This window comes from Rhinolophus sinicus, linkage group LG02, assembly GCF_036562045.2.
Source record: "Rhinolophus sinicus isolate RSC01 linkage group LG02, ASM3656204v1, whole genome shotgun sequence".
Lineage (NCBI taxonomy): Eukaryota > Metazoa > Chordata > Mammalia > Chiroptera > Rhinolophidae > Rhinolophus > Rhinolophus sinicus.
Genome location: NC_133752.1, coordinates 145,226,628 through 145,242,237, shown reverse-complemented (window position 1 = coordinate 145,242,237; position 15,610 = coordinate 145,226,628). Strand labels below are relative to the sequence as shown.

Sequence of the window (15,610 nt, the reverse complement as noted above, 5' to 3'; positions counted from 1 at the left end):
TTAAGCAGCTTTATGCAATTCAGATTTTCCATCAATATTGGGGGGCAGCCGGTTCGCTCAGTTGGTTAGAGTGCAGTGCTGTTAACAACAAGGTTGCCGGTTCGATCCCCACATGGGCCACTGTGAGCTGTGTCCTCCACAACTAGATTGAAACAACTACTTGCCTTGGAGCTGATGGGTCCTGGAAGAACACACTTTTAAAAAATTGGAAATATATGGTGATGGAAGGAGAACTGACTTTGGGTGGTGAACACACAATGGGATTTATAGATGATGTAATACAGAATTGTACACCTGAAATCTATGTAATTTTACTAACAATTGTCACCCCAATAAATTTTAAAAAAGAGAGAGAAAAAAAATTGGGATATAATTGATATATTTAGACTCTTCTCTGTATTCCTCTCACCACCAAGTTGTTTTTTGTTTTGTTTTGTTTTTAAGGAGGGCACGGTTCACAGTTGTCCATGCAGGGATGGAACAGGCAACCTTGGTGTTATCAACATCACACTCCAACCAACTGAGCAAACTGGCCACCTGCTCCCACCACCAATTTTTTTTTTTTAAATTGGGGAAGGGGAACAGGGCTTTTATTGGGGAACAGTGTGTACTTCCAGGCCTTTTTTTCCAAGTCAAGTTGTCCTTTCAGTCTTAGTTGTGGAGGGTGCAGCTCAGCTCCAGGTCCAGTTGCCGTTTTCTAGTTGCAGGGGGCATAGCCCACAATCCCTTGCAGGAGTCGAACCGGCAACCTTGTGGTTGAGAGGATGCGCTCCAACCAACTGAGCCATCCAGGAGCTCAGTGACAGCTCAGCTCAAGGTGCCATGTTCAATCTTAGTTGCAGGGGGCAGAGCCCACCATCCCTTGCGGGACTCGAGGAATTGAACCGGCAACCTTGTTGTTGAGAGCCCACTGGCCCATGTGGGAATCGAACCGGCAGCCTTCGGAGTTACGAGCACGGAGCTCTAACCGCCTGAGCCACCAGGCAGGCCCTTAAATATTTTATTGGAGGTTTTATTGTCCAATAAGACAAGAAAAAGAAATAAATGGTATAAGGATTACAAGAAGCAAAATTGTCATTATTCACAAATGATATTTATGAGGAAAATCTAAGTGACTCTACAGGTAAATTATTGGGACTAATAAGAGAGTTCAACAAGATTGCTAGATAAAAGATCAGTAACCATAATTCAATAGTGTTCCTAAACTGAAGTAATAATTATGCCTATTCTTTTTCTTTTTTTTTAATTTATTTTTTAAATTTATTGGGGTGACAATTGTTAGTAAAATTACATAGATTTCAGGTGTACAATTCTGTATTACATCATCTATAATCCCATTGTGTGTTCACCACCCAGAGTCAGTTCTCCTTCCATCACCATATATTTGATCAAATTATGCCTATTTTTTAAAGCCACATTTATAACATTAAAAACTGAGAAGTACATGTGAATAAATATAATATGGGATACATAAGAATTTTATGGAGAAATTATTAAATGGGAAGTTAAACAATATATTGCAGTCTCCAGGCTAGCTTCCATGATCCCTGCTCGTGCTATTCATGCCCTTGTGTAATCCCTTCCTCTTCCCTATGAACTAGGCTTGTGATTTGCTTCTGACATATAGAATATGGCAAAGGTGACTCTCCCTTCTTGGCTTTCAAGAAACAAGCTGCCATACTGTGAGCTACCCTAAGTAGAGGGCCACATGGCAAGGAACTGAAGGCAGCCCCCAGCCAACCCCCAGCAAGAACTGAGCCCCTCAGTCCAACATCCTGCAAGGAACTGAGCACTGCCCAAACTCATGTCACGGAAGTGGCTCCTTTCCATTTGGAGCCTCAGATGAGAACTCAGCCCGGGCCAACATTTTGCAACCTGGCTAAGCCATGCCCAGACATTTGACCCATAGAAACTGTGAGATCATAAACATATGTTGCTTTATGCCACTAAGTTTGTAGTCATATTGTTATGCAGCAATAAATAACAGACACCATGCTAAATGGAGGGAAACACTCAGTTTCAAAAAGACGGAAGCTTTCCTCAAAGTGATTTATAAATTTAACACAATTTCATTCAAAATCTCAGGATTTTGCATAGAATTTGCATGAATCCTAAATTTTTTGTGGAAGACAGAACAGCCAAGAGAAGCCAACAGAATTTTGACTAAGGATAATGAAGGGGCTAGACTTCCCTATAGGATATCAAAACTTTGTATAAAGCTATATGGTAAAAATGTGATTAACTTTTTAAGAAACTGCCAAACTGTTTTCCAAGGTGACTGTACCATTTTACATTCCCTCCAGCAATGTTATGAGGGTCCTAGTTTCTCTACATCCTCACCAGCACTTATTATTACCGGTGTTTTTTATTATAGTCAGTCTAATGGGTGTATAGTAGTATTTCATTGTGACTTTAATTTGCATTTCTCTAATGCCTAACAATTCTGAGCAGCTTTTCATGTGCTTATTAGTCATTTGGATGTCATTAGTGAAGTATCTATTCAAATCTCTTGCCCAATTTTAAATTGGGATATTGTCTTATTATTGAGTTATAAGACTTCTTTATATATTCTAGAGTCAAGTCTTCTATCAGCTATGTGATTTATAATATTCCAGCCATTGGCTTGGTTTTTCATTTTCTTAATGGTATCTTTTGAAAGTCAAAAGTTTTAAATTTTAATGAAATCTAGTTTACTATATATTTCTCTTATGGCTCTTGCATTTGGTGTGCCTAAGATCTCTGCTAGCCGATCATTAGGATTTCCTCCTGTTTTCTTCTAGAATACTATAGTTTTAGCTTTTACATTTCGTTCTCTGATCCATTTTGAAATAATTTTTGTGTATGGTATGAGGTAAAGGTCTAAGTATTTATTTTTGCATGTGGCTATCCTATCATCTTAGTACTATTTGTGGATAAATCCTTTCCTCGTTGAATTGTGTTGCCACCTTTGTTGAAAACTGATCATAAATATGAGTTTCTTTCCGGTCTCTCAATTCTGTTCCATTGATTTACATTCCTAACTTTACACCAATACCACACTCTTTTGATTAATTTAGCTTTATAGTAAATTTTGAAACCAATTTGTGTAAATCTTTTAAATTTGTTCTTTTTCAAAATTGTTTTCATATTCCTAGGTCTTTTGCATTTCCGTCAACTTGTCAGCTTCTACAAAGAAACCTGTTAGGATTTGGTAGGAATTACATTGAAACTATGTATTTTTGGGAAATTACCATATTAACAATTACTTCTTTAATTTCTCTAAGCAATGTTTTATGATTTTCAGTGTACAAACCTTAACATTTGTTTTGTTAAATTTATTCCTAAATATTTAATTCCTTTTGGTATTACTATATGGAATTGTTTTCTTAATTTCATTTCAGTTTGTCTATGGCTGCTGTGTGGGAATACAGTCGATTTTTGTATATTGATCTTGTATCCTTGTGACCTCACTGGACTCATTTATTAATTCTAGTAGTTTTATTGTGGATTCTATAGGATTTTCTACATAGACAATAATATTGGTTGTGAATAAAGACAGTTTTACTTCTTTCTTTCTGATCTGGATGCCTTTAAGCTATTTGGTTTTGTTGTTGTTGATTTGTTTGCTTTTTCTTAGTGTATTATCTACAACCTCCAGCATGGTTGAATAGAAATGGTAAGAGCAGATACCCTTATTTAGTCCTGGTTTTAGGGGGAATGCATTCAGTCTTTCAGCATTAAGTATGATGTTAGCTGTAGGGCTTTCCTAACTATTCTTTATCAAATTGAGGAAGTTCCCTTCCATTGTTAGTTAGTTGAAAGATTTTATCATGAATAGGTATTAGATTCTGTCCAGTGCTTGTTCTGCATCTACTGAGATGATCATGTTGATTTTGTCCTTTTTTCTATTAATATGCCATATTACATAATTTGACTTTTCAATGTTTAACCAGCCTTCCATTTGTGGAATAAATCATAGTTGGTCGTGGTGTATAAAACTTTTTAATATATATTTTTGAATTCAGTTTGCTAATATTTTCTTAAGGTTTTTAACACTATATTCACAAGGGATATTTGTATATAGTTGTTTTTTTTAAACGATACCCAATCAGTTTTTTTTTTTTTTAATTTATTTTAAGTGTGTTTTTCCAGGATCCACCACTTCAAGTCAAGTAGCTGTTTCAATCTAGTTGTGGAGGGCGCAGCTCACACTGGCCCATGTGGCGATCGAACCAGCAGCAACCCTGGGGTTACAAGCATCATGCTCTAACCAACTGAGCTAACCGGCCTCCCCCCAATCAGTTTTTTAACCTAATGGTTTTAGTGACCTTTGATAATCCTTGCCTAAATCAACTGTTTCACTAGGGATTGCAAAGTGGTGCTTATTTCTTTATTATTTGAACTCTTTTATAAAGAAGGACTTTGCATCATCAATTACTTAGTTATTCAGAGATGCAGTTCATGTACAAAAGGTAGGCTGTGTATTTGATTTGTTTCTTTTTATTTGCTAATGTTAAGAATAGTAAATCGGATTTATAGATGATGTAATACAGAATTGTACACCTGAAATCTATGTAATTTTACTAACAATTGTCACCCCAATAAATTTAATAAAATTAAAAAAAAAAATAGTAAATCGGTTCCATAATTATTCTAAAGGTGATCAGTTAGAGTTTTAAAAATTTATTATGAATTTATGAACTTTAATAACTATGATGTGTTTATTCTTTGCATTTGTTATTATTTTTGATGCTCAAATTGTCCCGTCTTTGGACTTGACTGGGAGTCCCCTCAAGTTGACTCTTGAATCCTTTTGACACAATCCCAGTAGTTTTGTGGGTTGTTGTTTTTTTCTGATGGTTGACAGATTCTTTTATAAACAATCAAAAAACTTCATACTTGTTACAATAGGAAAATAAATGTTTCTTTAATGAGTAATTAAATGAAAGCTATCTAGGACCCTGTAGGACTTTTAATGTGTTTGGTGCATATCTTGGAAGACAGGACATTAGTTTGCTGGAATCATTAGGGTATGACTGAAAATGAGAAACAGTAATTTAGAAAACATTTATTTAATAGTGTTCCCAAACAGTAGTTCCTCTGAAATTAAAACAGGAAATAAAATTTATATTTATACCGAGGTTTAGATATGACTCACAACGCATATCAATCTTAATTTTATGATTTTGATATTACCTTTTTTAAGGTACTCAATAAAAATTCAAATCTCATTTTAAGATCATGAATTTGAGGTGTGTTTGCTAAAACAACCTCGTAGTTTTTGATAGCTTCCTTGCTTACTGGTATGAATATGCCTTGTACATATTGTCTTTTCTTATTTTTGCCATTGTATCTTTGGAATGTATTCCTATAAGTAGAACTATTAGGTTGAAGGGTAAAAGCATATGAAATTTTGCTAGATAGAGTGAAAGGAGTTCTGCTATTTTGCATTTCCACAAACAATATATAAAAATACCTTTTTAACACAGTCTCTCCAACAGTTCGTTGTCAAGCTTTTGAATTTTTGCCAGTCTAGTACTTGAGAAATGGTGTCTCTGTGTAGATTTAGTTTAGCATATTTTTATGTTCAACAACACATTTTAATAAGTGGGTGATAGTGAGCCTACATTAACATGTAAAGAAAAAAATCTGCCATTAGCCATGTAGAATTGAATGAGTTGGCTCTGACCCTCAGGCTGCAGGCTGTTTGTAGTAAGGAACAAGAGGGATAACATCTCATATTTGTAAAATGTTTTATAATCGACAAAGTACCTTTAACAGTCATTATCTGATCTGACTGTCATGTGTAGAGATTCACAGCATCTTCCCCAAAACATGCCACTTTGGCATGTGAATTATTTTGAGTTGAAGGCAATCAAGACCCTGAAGGCTCATGAGAAACTTTTACCTCTCCTTTAAAGAATATAAACTAGAGGTCTTACCCATAATAAGAGTTATCACCAGAAATAACTTTTATGACCTATTTATAGGGCAGGGCAGACTTCTAATTACTGAACATCTGCTCTTCTTATGGCTCTGCAATGACCCTCCCCGCCTCTGAAGACCCAGGGTGATCCTTAGCTAAGAATGTCAAATATACTTCATTTTCCCTTTCTGTCTTCTAGCCTCTCATATATGTGGGGTCTCTGACTCTCTCCTGTATGTGGGGTTCCCATGCATATGTATATATTCAATTTGGTTATTTTCTCTTATTAATCTATCTTATGTCGATTTAATTATTAAGCCAGCCGATAAAAACCTAGGAGGGTAGAGGAAGGTTTCTTCCTCTTCCATACATGAAGATCCCTAAGACATAGGACAAATACTGTTGCCCATTTTGTAGAAGGGGAAACTGATGTTTTAGAAGATTGAGATTTTGCAGTTTAACACAGCAAATAGTAGAGCTGCATTTGAATTTCAAACTTCTGATCTACCTACGTACAAATTCTATGCTTTGTTTTCCTATTATTTGCTAAAGGATGCACAACCTATATTACCCAGGAGGTGGCAGTGCTCTCTTATTATTCATTGGGAATTCACTTTCCCATTGGAGACACTTTTTTAAAAGGAAGTGAAAATTGTGTTCTTTTAGCTAACATTCTTGAACATAAATTATGTGTAGGTGTTAAAGATAAAAAGATTAAGAAAGTTGGTGTTTGCTTCCTAGGAACTCATAATCTGGGTAGAGTTAAAAGCCTATAAAAATTTTGTACAGAATGCTATGGGAATACAAATTTATAATGGACCTTTTAAGGTGGTGTCTTTTTAATGTGATAATAGCAACATAGTTTTATCTAGCACATAGATGAGAGACACAAGTAAATTCAAACTCTCTGACTTCCTAATGATACAAAAATAAGCAATAAAAGAAAAATAGTATATATTATAAAGACAAAGGAAAAAGCTCATAGATGTCCTAATGTGCTATTCTATCACTGGCAACACTATTTTCAGTGTTTTTATGAATAATATCTTCCATTCTGGGTATGCACAGAATCTAGTCCTTTCTTTCTACATTATGCTAATTTTCTGACCCAGTGATTCTATGTAATTTGATTCCTGTATTTCTTTAGTGTCTGGCAAAGGACAAGTCTACTTGAAGATTTTGTTAGGATATTCCCTGTAGTTTTTGACCAAAGTATCTGTTGCTATAGGCGAGGAGAGCATATTATTAGCACTGATATTTAGGGTGTGAGATAAATAATTCCTTAGAGATGTCTGTCTTTGCCCTGTTTTCCAGTGAGTTAAGTCAAGGAGTTGAGAGGCCAAACTTTCCCGATTTCTAGTTTTAGACCAATTTTGTCATTCCATCCTATATCAGAAGGGGGCAGGGCTAAGCTTTTGTTGTTTGATACATCTCCTTAAATTTTCTTGCCTAGGGAAGCTGATGTGTTAAATAATACTCTTTTTTCCCCCTCCTCTTCCTAAGGCATTACCTCATCTCTTTACCATGAAATAAATTAAACTTTTTGGTCTATTTCCATTACTTAGTCTTTTGGGCACACAAATTAATCAATGGGAGGAAAGATAATCCACAGAGAATATTAACAGCTGAAAAAAAATGTCCCTACTAGGCCCTAATGTACCTTGTTCAAGTCTCTGAACCATATTCAGAGCTTCACTCTAGCAAACTGGCCCTGCCTCCCTGCTTCCAGACACAATATGTACCACATCACTCTGGCTCTAGTTGAATGTCTATCTAGGGTCTAGCGCGTCTGCAGGTCATACATTCTTTTGAGTTCTGCACCCTGATGTGGAGGGGCCAATAGTAGCATGCAGACATCTTTCAATGTACAGATTAGGGTTGATCTAGCCAACAATAACACTTATTTAAAAGTGTTGTTTTTCTGGAGAAATCACAAACCAGTTTATATTGAATTAGAGGTACAAATATCTCTTTCCAAGAAATCCAATAACTCCTATTTTACTTTTTCACCTCCAGGCAACTCTTGGCTGCTGGTCCCATGAGAACTAAGAATTTGAGAGGCATTGACTAAATCTAGAAAAATGTGGTCAACTATTTTGGGCAAAGCAGATAGAGCCAGCAAAGTGAACACACTGGAAGAAAGAAGATTCTCCTTCCTCTCATATACTTCCTGAATTTAACCACAGAACTCCATTACCTTCTCTGTCACTTCCACAAAATTCCATAACCTCCTATAAAAATATACTTACAAGAATAAAGGATGTAGTTTCCGGTCTTGGCACTCTTTGACACAGTTAACTTTTGGCATCATTTCACAAATCTGGATCATTTTACTTCTATGGCCCCACAAAACCCTAGGTTTTTATATTAGTTCATGTAGAACAGAATTTATTTCATGAGATCCTTTATCTCCCTTTTATCTGATACAGTCTACTTTTAGAGTATAGGAATGGCGGTAAATCTTAGGATGCGTGAAAATCCTACATTTTTCCCCCCTATATCTATTTCTATTTCTTAAAGTAGTAGAACCCTAGAGAAATGGGAGCTGGGGTGTCTTATACCTAGTGTGCTTTGGTTCTGTATTATTTTGTTTGCCTTTTTTCTAGAAATAATAGATGGGCCACCAATTTCCAGGAGACTGAAAGTTACGAAAATAATTTCCATATAATCAGATTGTTTGGAAGGTAAAGAAAGAGAAGAAATTGGATTGGGTGATTTTGGAAACTTCTTATTCAGTATTTCCAGTTATAAAGTTTAGCCTGCCTAGTCTTAGTATAATCTTTTGAATGTAACTAAGATACTAGTTTTTGGAAATGTTCACCTTAGATCATGAAATGTGGGTTATAGAATACCCAGAGGGATACACACTGGGAGACAGTAGAGTAATTAACCGTAACAGAGCTAACAGCTACTGAGTGTTTACTAAGTGCCAGGCACCTTCCTAAGGGCTTTGTATACATCGCCTTATTCCATTTCACTACAATTTCAGGAAGTTGATACTATTTCTTTACTCTGTTTTACAGATGAGAAAAGGTTTGGATACGTGAGGTAATTCTCCCAGTGACATTCAGCTTGTGAGTGACAGGACTGAACAAGATTTAGATTTGATTCCAAAGGCTAATACAGTAGGTATTATCTCCATTTCGCCAATGAGTGAATCAGAGATGTTAGGTAACTTGGCCTATAGTCACATAAATTGTGACTCACAGTGACAATAAGATTTGCATTCATGTCTACTTCTCTCTATAACTCACGGCTTTAACTATCTTAAATTCTAAGATGTAAATGAGCATTAAGGAAAGCAGTAGGAGAACACAACACATTGAGAATATTAGAATTTTTAAAAAATTAAATTAGATTGACTACCATTATAAATCCTATTATAAATCAGGCCTTAAAGATTAAAGTTTTTGTACCACATCAACTAAAGGCCTAAATGGCAAGGATAACATGGTATAAAATGAATGAGAATGTCTGAGGGCAGAAGGGGGACTTTAAAAAAATATAGGGGGCAGATGGTTAGCTCAGTTGGTTAGAGGGCGGTGCTCTTAACAAGGTTGCCATTTCGACCCCCACACGGGCCACTGTGAGCTGCGCCCTCCACAACTAGATTGAAACAACTACTTGACTTGGAGCTGATGGGTCCTGGAAAAATACACTTAAAATAAATAAAAGTTAAAAAATATATATGGGGGGCCGGCCCGGTGGCTCAGGCGGTTAGAGCTCCATGCTCCTAACTCCGAAGGCTGCCGGTTCGATTCCCACATGGGCCAGTGGGCTCTCAACCACAAGGTTGCCAGTTCAATTCCTCGAGTCCCGCAAGGGATGGTGGGCTCTGCCCCCTGCAACTAAGATTGAACACGGCACCTTGAGCTGAGCTGCACCCTCCACAACTAAGACTGAAAGGACAACAACTTGAAGCTGAACGGCACCCTCCACAACTAAGATTGAAAGGACAACTTGACTTGGAAAAAAGTCCTGAAGAACACACTGTTCCCCAATAAAATCTTTAAAAAAAAAAAAAAAAAAAAAAAAAAAAATATATATATATGGGGGGCTGGCCAGGTGGCTCAGGCGGTTAGAGCTCCATGCGCCTAACTCCGAAGGCTGCCGGTTCGATTCCCACATGGGCCAGTGGGCTCTCAACCACAAGGTTGCCAGTTCAACTCCCGCAAGGGATGGTGGGCTGTGCCCCCTGCAACTAGAAAACGGCAACTGGACCTGGAGCTGAGCGGCACTGCACCCTCCACAACTAAGACTGAAAGGACAACTTGAAGCTGAACGGCACCCTCCACAACTAAGACTGAAAGGACAACTTGACTTGGAAAAAAGGCCTGGAAGTACACACTGTTCCCCAATAAAGTCCTGTTCCCCTTCCCCAATTAAAAAAAAAAAATCTTGAAAAAAAAAAAAAAATATATATATATGGTATCACTGAGAGATGCCTTTATTAATTTATTTACTGTTGGCTGCTGTGCTTCCAAACTCTGTTGCAATTCCCACATTGAGGCTGTTCCCACCCTTCCTGTGTCCCTTGAGCTGAGCAGGCACTTCCTGTCCTATTGGAAATGAAAGTTAGAGATTGGGGGTGTGGTATGTATGTATTTACTCTGCAGAATGTTGGTACTGTCTGTCCTATTATCATAGCAAAAAAGGGAGAGAAAAACTAGACTACAGCCTGGGACTTAATTTAAGAGGGGATTGGGCTTACTGTTTGTTGTGGCAAAGCTGACAGGGTTAATTTATGTCTGAAGAGAATATCCATGATGGCAGCAAAGTGGCCTTAAGAAGGTATTTGAAGGCTTTCATTCTACATCCCTTTTCCACTTGGATCGGTAGGAGTTACTGGGTATCATTCTTAAATTTTAGTTTCCTACAGGTTTATTTTCTTTCTTTTTTTTTTTTTACCGGGTTTGTTTTCTTGTTAAAGCTACTTCTACAAGACATTCCTTTGATACTGTTAGAGGTGAGTGTTATAACTGTGTTAGGTTCTTGACTCTAAGTTTATGTTCTTTTTTCTAAGAGCTTGGTAATTTTCTTCTTTGTGAAACATATGCTTGTTAAAATAGTTATTTTGGGGGTGGCTGGTTGGCTCAGTTGGTTAAAATGTGGTGCTCTTAACAACAAGGTTGCGGGTTCAATCCCCACATGGGCCACTGTGAGCTGCGCCCTCCACAACTAGATTGAAACAACTACTTGACTTGAAGCTGATGGGTCCTGGAAAAACACACTTAAATAAATAAAGGTTTAAAAAAATATATTAAAATAGTTATTTTTTTCTACAGCTCAGAGACAACCTGAAGCAAATATCTCAACTCTGAACTTCACTTTGGGCATAAATTCCAGGTTTGGTGAGTAACTCTAATTGTTTCCGATTCATGGAACTTGAAGACCAGGAAATAGTGGGATCAACAGTCAAATAAGATAGCTTATAATTGAAGAAACCAGTAGGCAATTTTGACTAAAAAAAATTGGGGGTGGGGGAGTAGAAACTACGAGGCATCGAGTTTTATGACATAGTTCAGTCTGATAATTCCTTCCTACGTATGAAGTCATACCTGGGGGACTCCAAATAGGAGTGAGAAACATCACCCCATCTGTGTGACTCAAGGGGAATAGAACTGTCCAAGCTGAAACTAGTTATTTCCCATTCTCTGTTTTATCTCTGTTCTTTGGTGAGCTCGTCAGTGTTCTTTCTTCATATATTAAGATCACTGTAAATACGAAGTGGGGAAAGTCCTGAGCTCACCTTACATATTCTCTCTCAACATGGTTTTCTTCACATGTTCTCCAAGGCAGTGTCCCAGTGGCCCCTGTAAAATCAAACTTGAAATCTTCTAGTTGACATTTAAGGGAAATAAATCCTTATTGTCTTTTCTTGAGGATCAGAACTTTTTCACAGAGGAAGGGGATAGAGTTGAAAAGGACAGACATAAGAACTTTTCTTTTTACTTTAACTACTAAGCCGTAAAAACTTTTAAAAAATAATATCTTGGGCATTAGGACCCAGTGGAAGTGCCTCATTCAGACTCTGGGTTAACTTCTCTCAGTGACGTCAACAAGCAGCCCTAGCTCATTCTTTACCCCCCCATCTCTCTCCCTCTAGCTCCTTTTCTCCCCCTTTCTCCTCCCCCTCCCTTCTCCTTCCCTCTTCCTCCCTCCCTCTGCCTCCCTCTCTTTCTCCCTCTCTCTTTTCCTCTCCCTTTCTCCCTCCCCCTCTCTCTCCTTTTCTCTCCCCCCTCCCTGTCCCTCTCCCTCTTCTTTCTCTCAGCTCCCAATCATTAAAGAGAAAATGCTGCTATCAGTGGCTTCCAGACCTGGGATTTCGACTTTTGGCTATAACAAGAACAACAAGAAGGTAGGGAAAAGTGCTTTTTTGGAATTCAGCTACTTCCTTTTCTGGGGATCCGGAGTGCCCTTGGCTTTAACATTCTCTTAAGACAGGAAAGGGGTTCCTCTCTCATCTTAGCACCTCTCCAGCTCCTCTCCCTTTTCAACCACTTTCGGCATCTTTTCTCACCTGGTTCTGAAGTTCCAGGAATTTACAGTCTTTGTATGTGAGGCCTGAGAAAGCAGGGGAATTAAAAACAAATCAAGCTTGCAAGTGTGTATCTTTGTGAAAAGAAGTTAGTTTGACCTCCTGCTGATATAGCCTGTCTCCACAGGGATAATATGTCATCTCAGACTCTGGCCCCCAGCCCACCCCCTCATCTTTTTGATTAACTGTTTCCATGCTCCCCCACCCCATTTTCTTTCGCACCCATTCCACCAGCATTATCAGGTAGCAGAAATACAGTCAGTGAAATCACAACAGTTTCATCCAGAACTGGGTGTACTCTTCTAGATTAGACAGAGACCCTACCACACCCAGCCCGAAGGGAAGGCGTTTTAAGAGAAGACACACCTTGGGATTAAGGCAGAAAGCTCTGTGATTCCTTGGGTTTTGCTGCTGAGCTGGTGCTTGGAAATCTGCAGATAGTCAGGGTCAGCAGGGATCTTTGGAGTCTTTAGGGTAAACCTGAGGCTGCCAGAGTTGTGCTACGCTTGGGCACATGAGCAGTTTGGGGGAGAGGTGGACAATCATGCCCACATTTGCCAGGGAATAGCCTTGGCAGTTTCTTGGAATTTCAGGGCACACAGTACTGATTAGGAGGAACTTCACGCTGGAACAGAAATACCCTTTACCCTCTCTTGGTGCTGTAGCTGTTCTTTGAAGAAAAAGGTACCATAGATATTCAGGGATCTTTTGATCATCTGAAGGCATGTTGGAGGGTTGGCAGGATTCCTGTTGTTTCTCATATACCTAAAGAGACTTACAGGTAGATTTAAACAAAGTATCTGATCAAGGCAGTAGGTAAACATTTAGACCCCAAAACACTTAGTGTTAGTTTAGCGGTATTAGTTTATATGGTATTCATTCTGTTTATATCCTTAAGAAATATGGTCCATATGTATTTGTTGGTTATCCATAACATATATAATATACACACACATATATGAATATATGATTTTGATAGAGGGATATTTCATCTGTCTTTATTCTTTTCAAATCTTGTATAGTACTGTATGAAAGTGTCCTTCCTAGTTTTTTCCTGCCAAGTCTTTCAGGTTACCCAGACCCATTAAAATAAAGTAAAATTAATTATAGAAATTAGTTTTTTTCCTATTAGGGGTTTTGTGTATATAATGCTATCTAAAATCTTCTCTTTCCTTAGCTCTCTACCCTCTTTCGCACTTGTAGGATAAAAAACATTTAACTATCGTCTAAATCTAGGATAGTATAGGGGACAAGAGGTATGATTATGAATTTGGATTCATATCTTATATCTCTTCCTGATACCTTGTAAGGTTTGAGAAAATTCAGCAAACATCGTGGGAGGGTTAGATACATATTTACTAATGTATTTGTCAAGAATTCTTTGGGTTCTTATGGGTCAATGTTATGATGACATCACTTTGTGGCTATATATATATGACTCCTTGTGTGTATATATAGGTTTGTGCATATTGTATGTATTTAAACTAAAGCATTACACATGGCTGTTTGTTTTTGTGTTGATATATAGAGCTTAATGTGTTCATTTCTCTTTGTGGGGAGAGTATTTTGGATCGGTTTGCTTATGTAATTTGTGTGTTTTTACACTCAAAGTTAAGTTTAAAAAATAACTTTTATTAGTTTTTAGTAGTAAATGTAAGACATGCCCATTAAAAAAATAAGCATAAGGAGGTATATAAAATTAAAAGTCAAGTCTTTCCTTACCCATATCTCATCCCTCAGGAAAAGAACTTTTAGCAGTTTGGTGTATGTAGCCTACCAGACTTTTTTCTATGACAAGGTAAAATTTTAATTTTGACATTGGCTTATTTGCCGTTTCTATCAAGAACTTAGTTTCTCAAATAGAACAAGCCTATGTAATAAAGTTCTTGAACCTGTCTAATACATTTTAAAAACTAAAATAAAATAAAGAACAGTCAAACTCTAAACTTCTGAAAAAGTACAAATTATAAATATCTGCTTTAAAGAAAACACAAACGCAGACCAATGAAATAGAATTGAGAGCCCAGAAATAAACCCATGCATATATGGGCAACTAATTTACGATAAAGGAGCCAAGAATACACGATGGAGAAAAGAAAGTCTCTTCAATGAATGGTGTTGGGAAAACTGGACAGCCACATGCAAAAAAATAAAACTAGATCACTGTCTTATACCACAAATTGACTCAAAATGGACCAAAGACTTGGATGTAAGACCAGAAACAGTAAAATACATGGAAGAAAACATAAGCACTAAGCTTCTGGACATTGGTCACAGTGATGTTTTTTGTGAGTTTGACACCAAAAGCAATAAACAAACAGTACCACATCAAACTAAAAAGATTCTCCACAGTAGAGGAAACCATCAACAAAACAAAAGGGCAACCAACCTAATGGGAGAAGGCATTTGCAAATGATACTTCCAATAAGAGGTTAATATCCAAAATATATAAAGAACTCATACAACTGAACAACAACAACAACAAAACTATCTGATTAAAAAACAGGCAGAGGATCCAAATATGTATTTTTCCAAGGAAGACATACCAATGGCCAAAAGGCATATGAAAAGATGTTCAACACCACTAATTATTAGGGAAATGCAAATCAAAACCACAATGAGATATTATCTCACACCTGTTAGAGTGGCTATTATCAAAAAGAGAAAAAAACAATTATGTGTTGGTGAGGATGTGGAGAAGAGAGAACCGTTGTACAGTGTTGGTCGGATTATAAATTGGTGCAGCCACAGTAGAAAACAGTATGGAGTTTTCTTAAAAAATTAAGAATAGAACTAACAGGTTATCTAACAGTTCCTCTTCTGGGTATTTATCTGATCTGAAGAACATGAAAATACTAATTGGAAAAGATTTGTGTACCCCTATGTTCATTGCAGCACTATTTACAATAACCAAGATGTGGAAACAACCTAAGTGTCCACTGATGGATGAATGGATAAACAAGATGTGGTATATGTACACAATGGGATACTGTTCAGCCATAAAAAAGATGAAAGATTGTTATTTGAAACAACTTGGATGGCTCTTGAGAGTATTATGCTAAGTGGAATAAGTTAGACGAAAAAGGACCATAACTGTATGAGTTCACTCATATGTGGAATATGCAACAAAAAAGTAACAAATGAACAACAACAACAAAACCCAAAAA

General features: G+C 37.2%; 1 non-coding gene across 4 annotated transcripts in view; it reads left to right on the top strand.

Annotated features, from left to right (window-relative positions):
• Nucleotides 1–15,610, top strand: part of LOC109452969 (uncharacterized) — a 36,097-nt gene that overhangs the window by 3,678 nt on the left and 16,809 nt on the right. The window contains exons 1-4 of one of the 4 annotated variants that reach the window (XR_012493943.1): nucleotides 10,492–10,696; nucleotides 10,836–10,871; nucleotides 11,191–11,256; nucleotides 12,012–12,263. This is a non-coding gene — a transcript (uncharacterized LOC109452969). Of the gene's footprint in view, nucleotides 1–10,491; nucleotides 10,741–10,835; nucleotides 10,872–11,190; nucleotides 11,257–12,011; nucleotides 12,264–15,610 lie in introns of those variants that run through there. The other 3 variants (XR_012493944.1, XR_012493942.1, XR_012493945.1) reach the window with 3 other exon arrangements.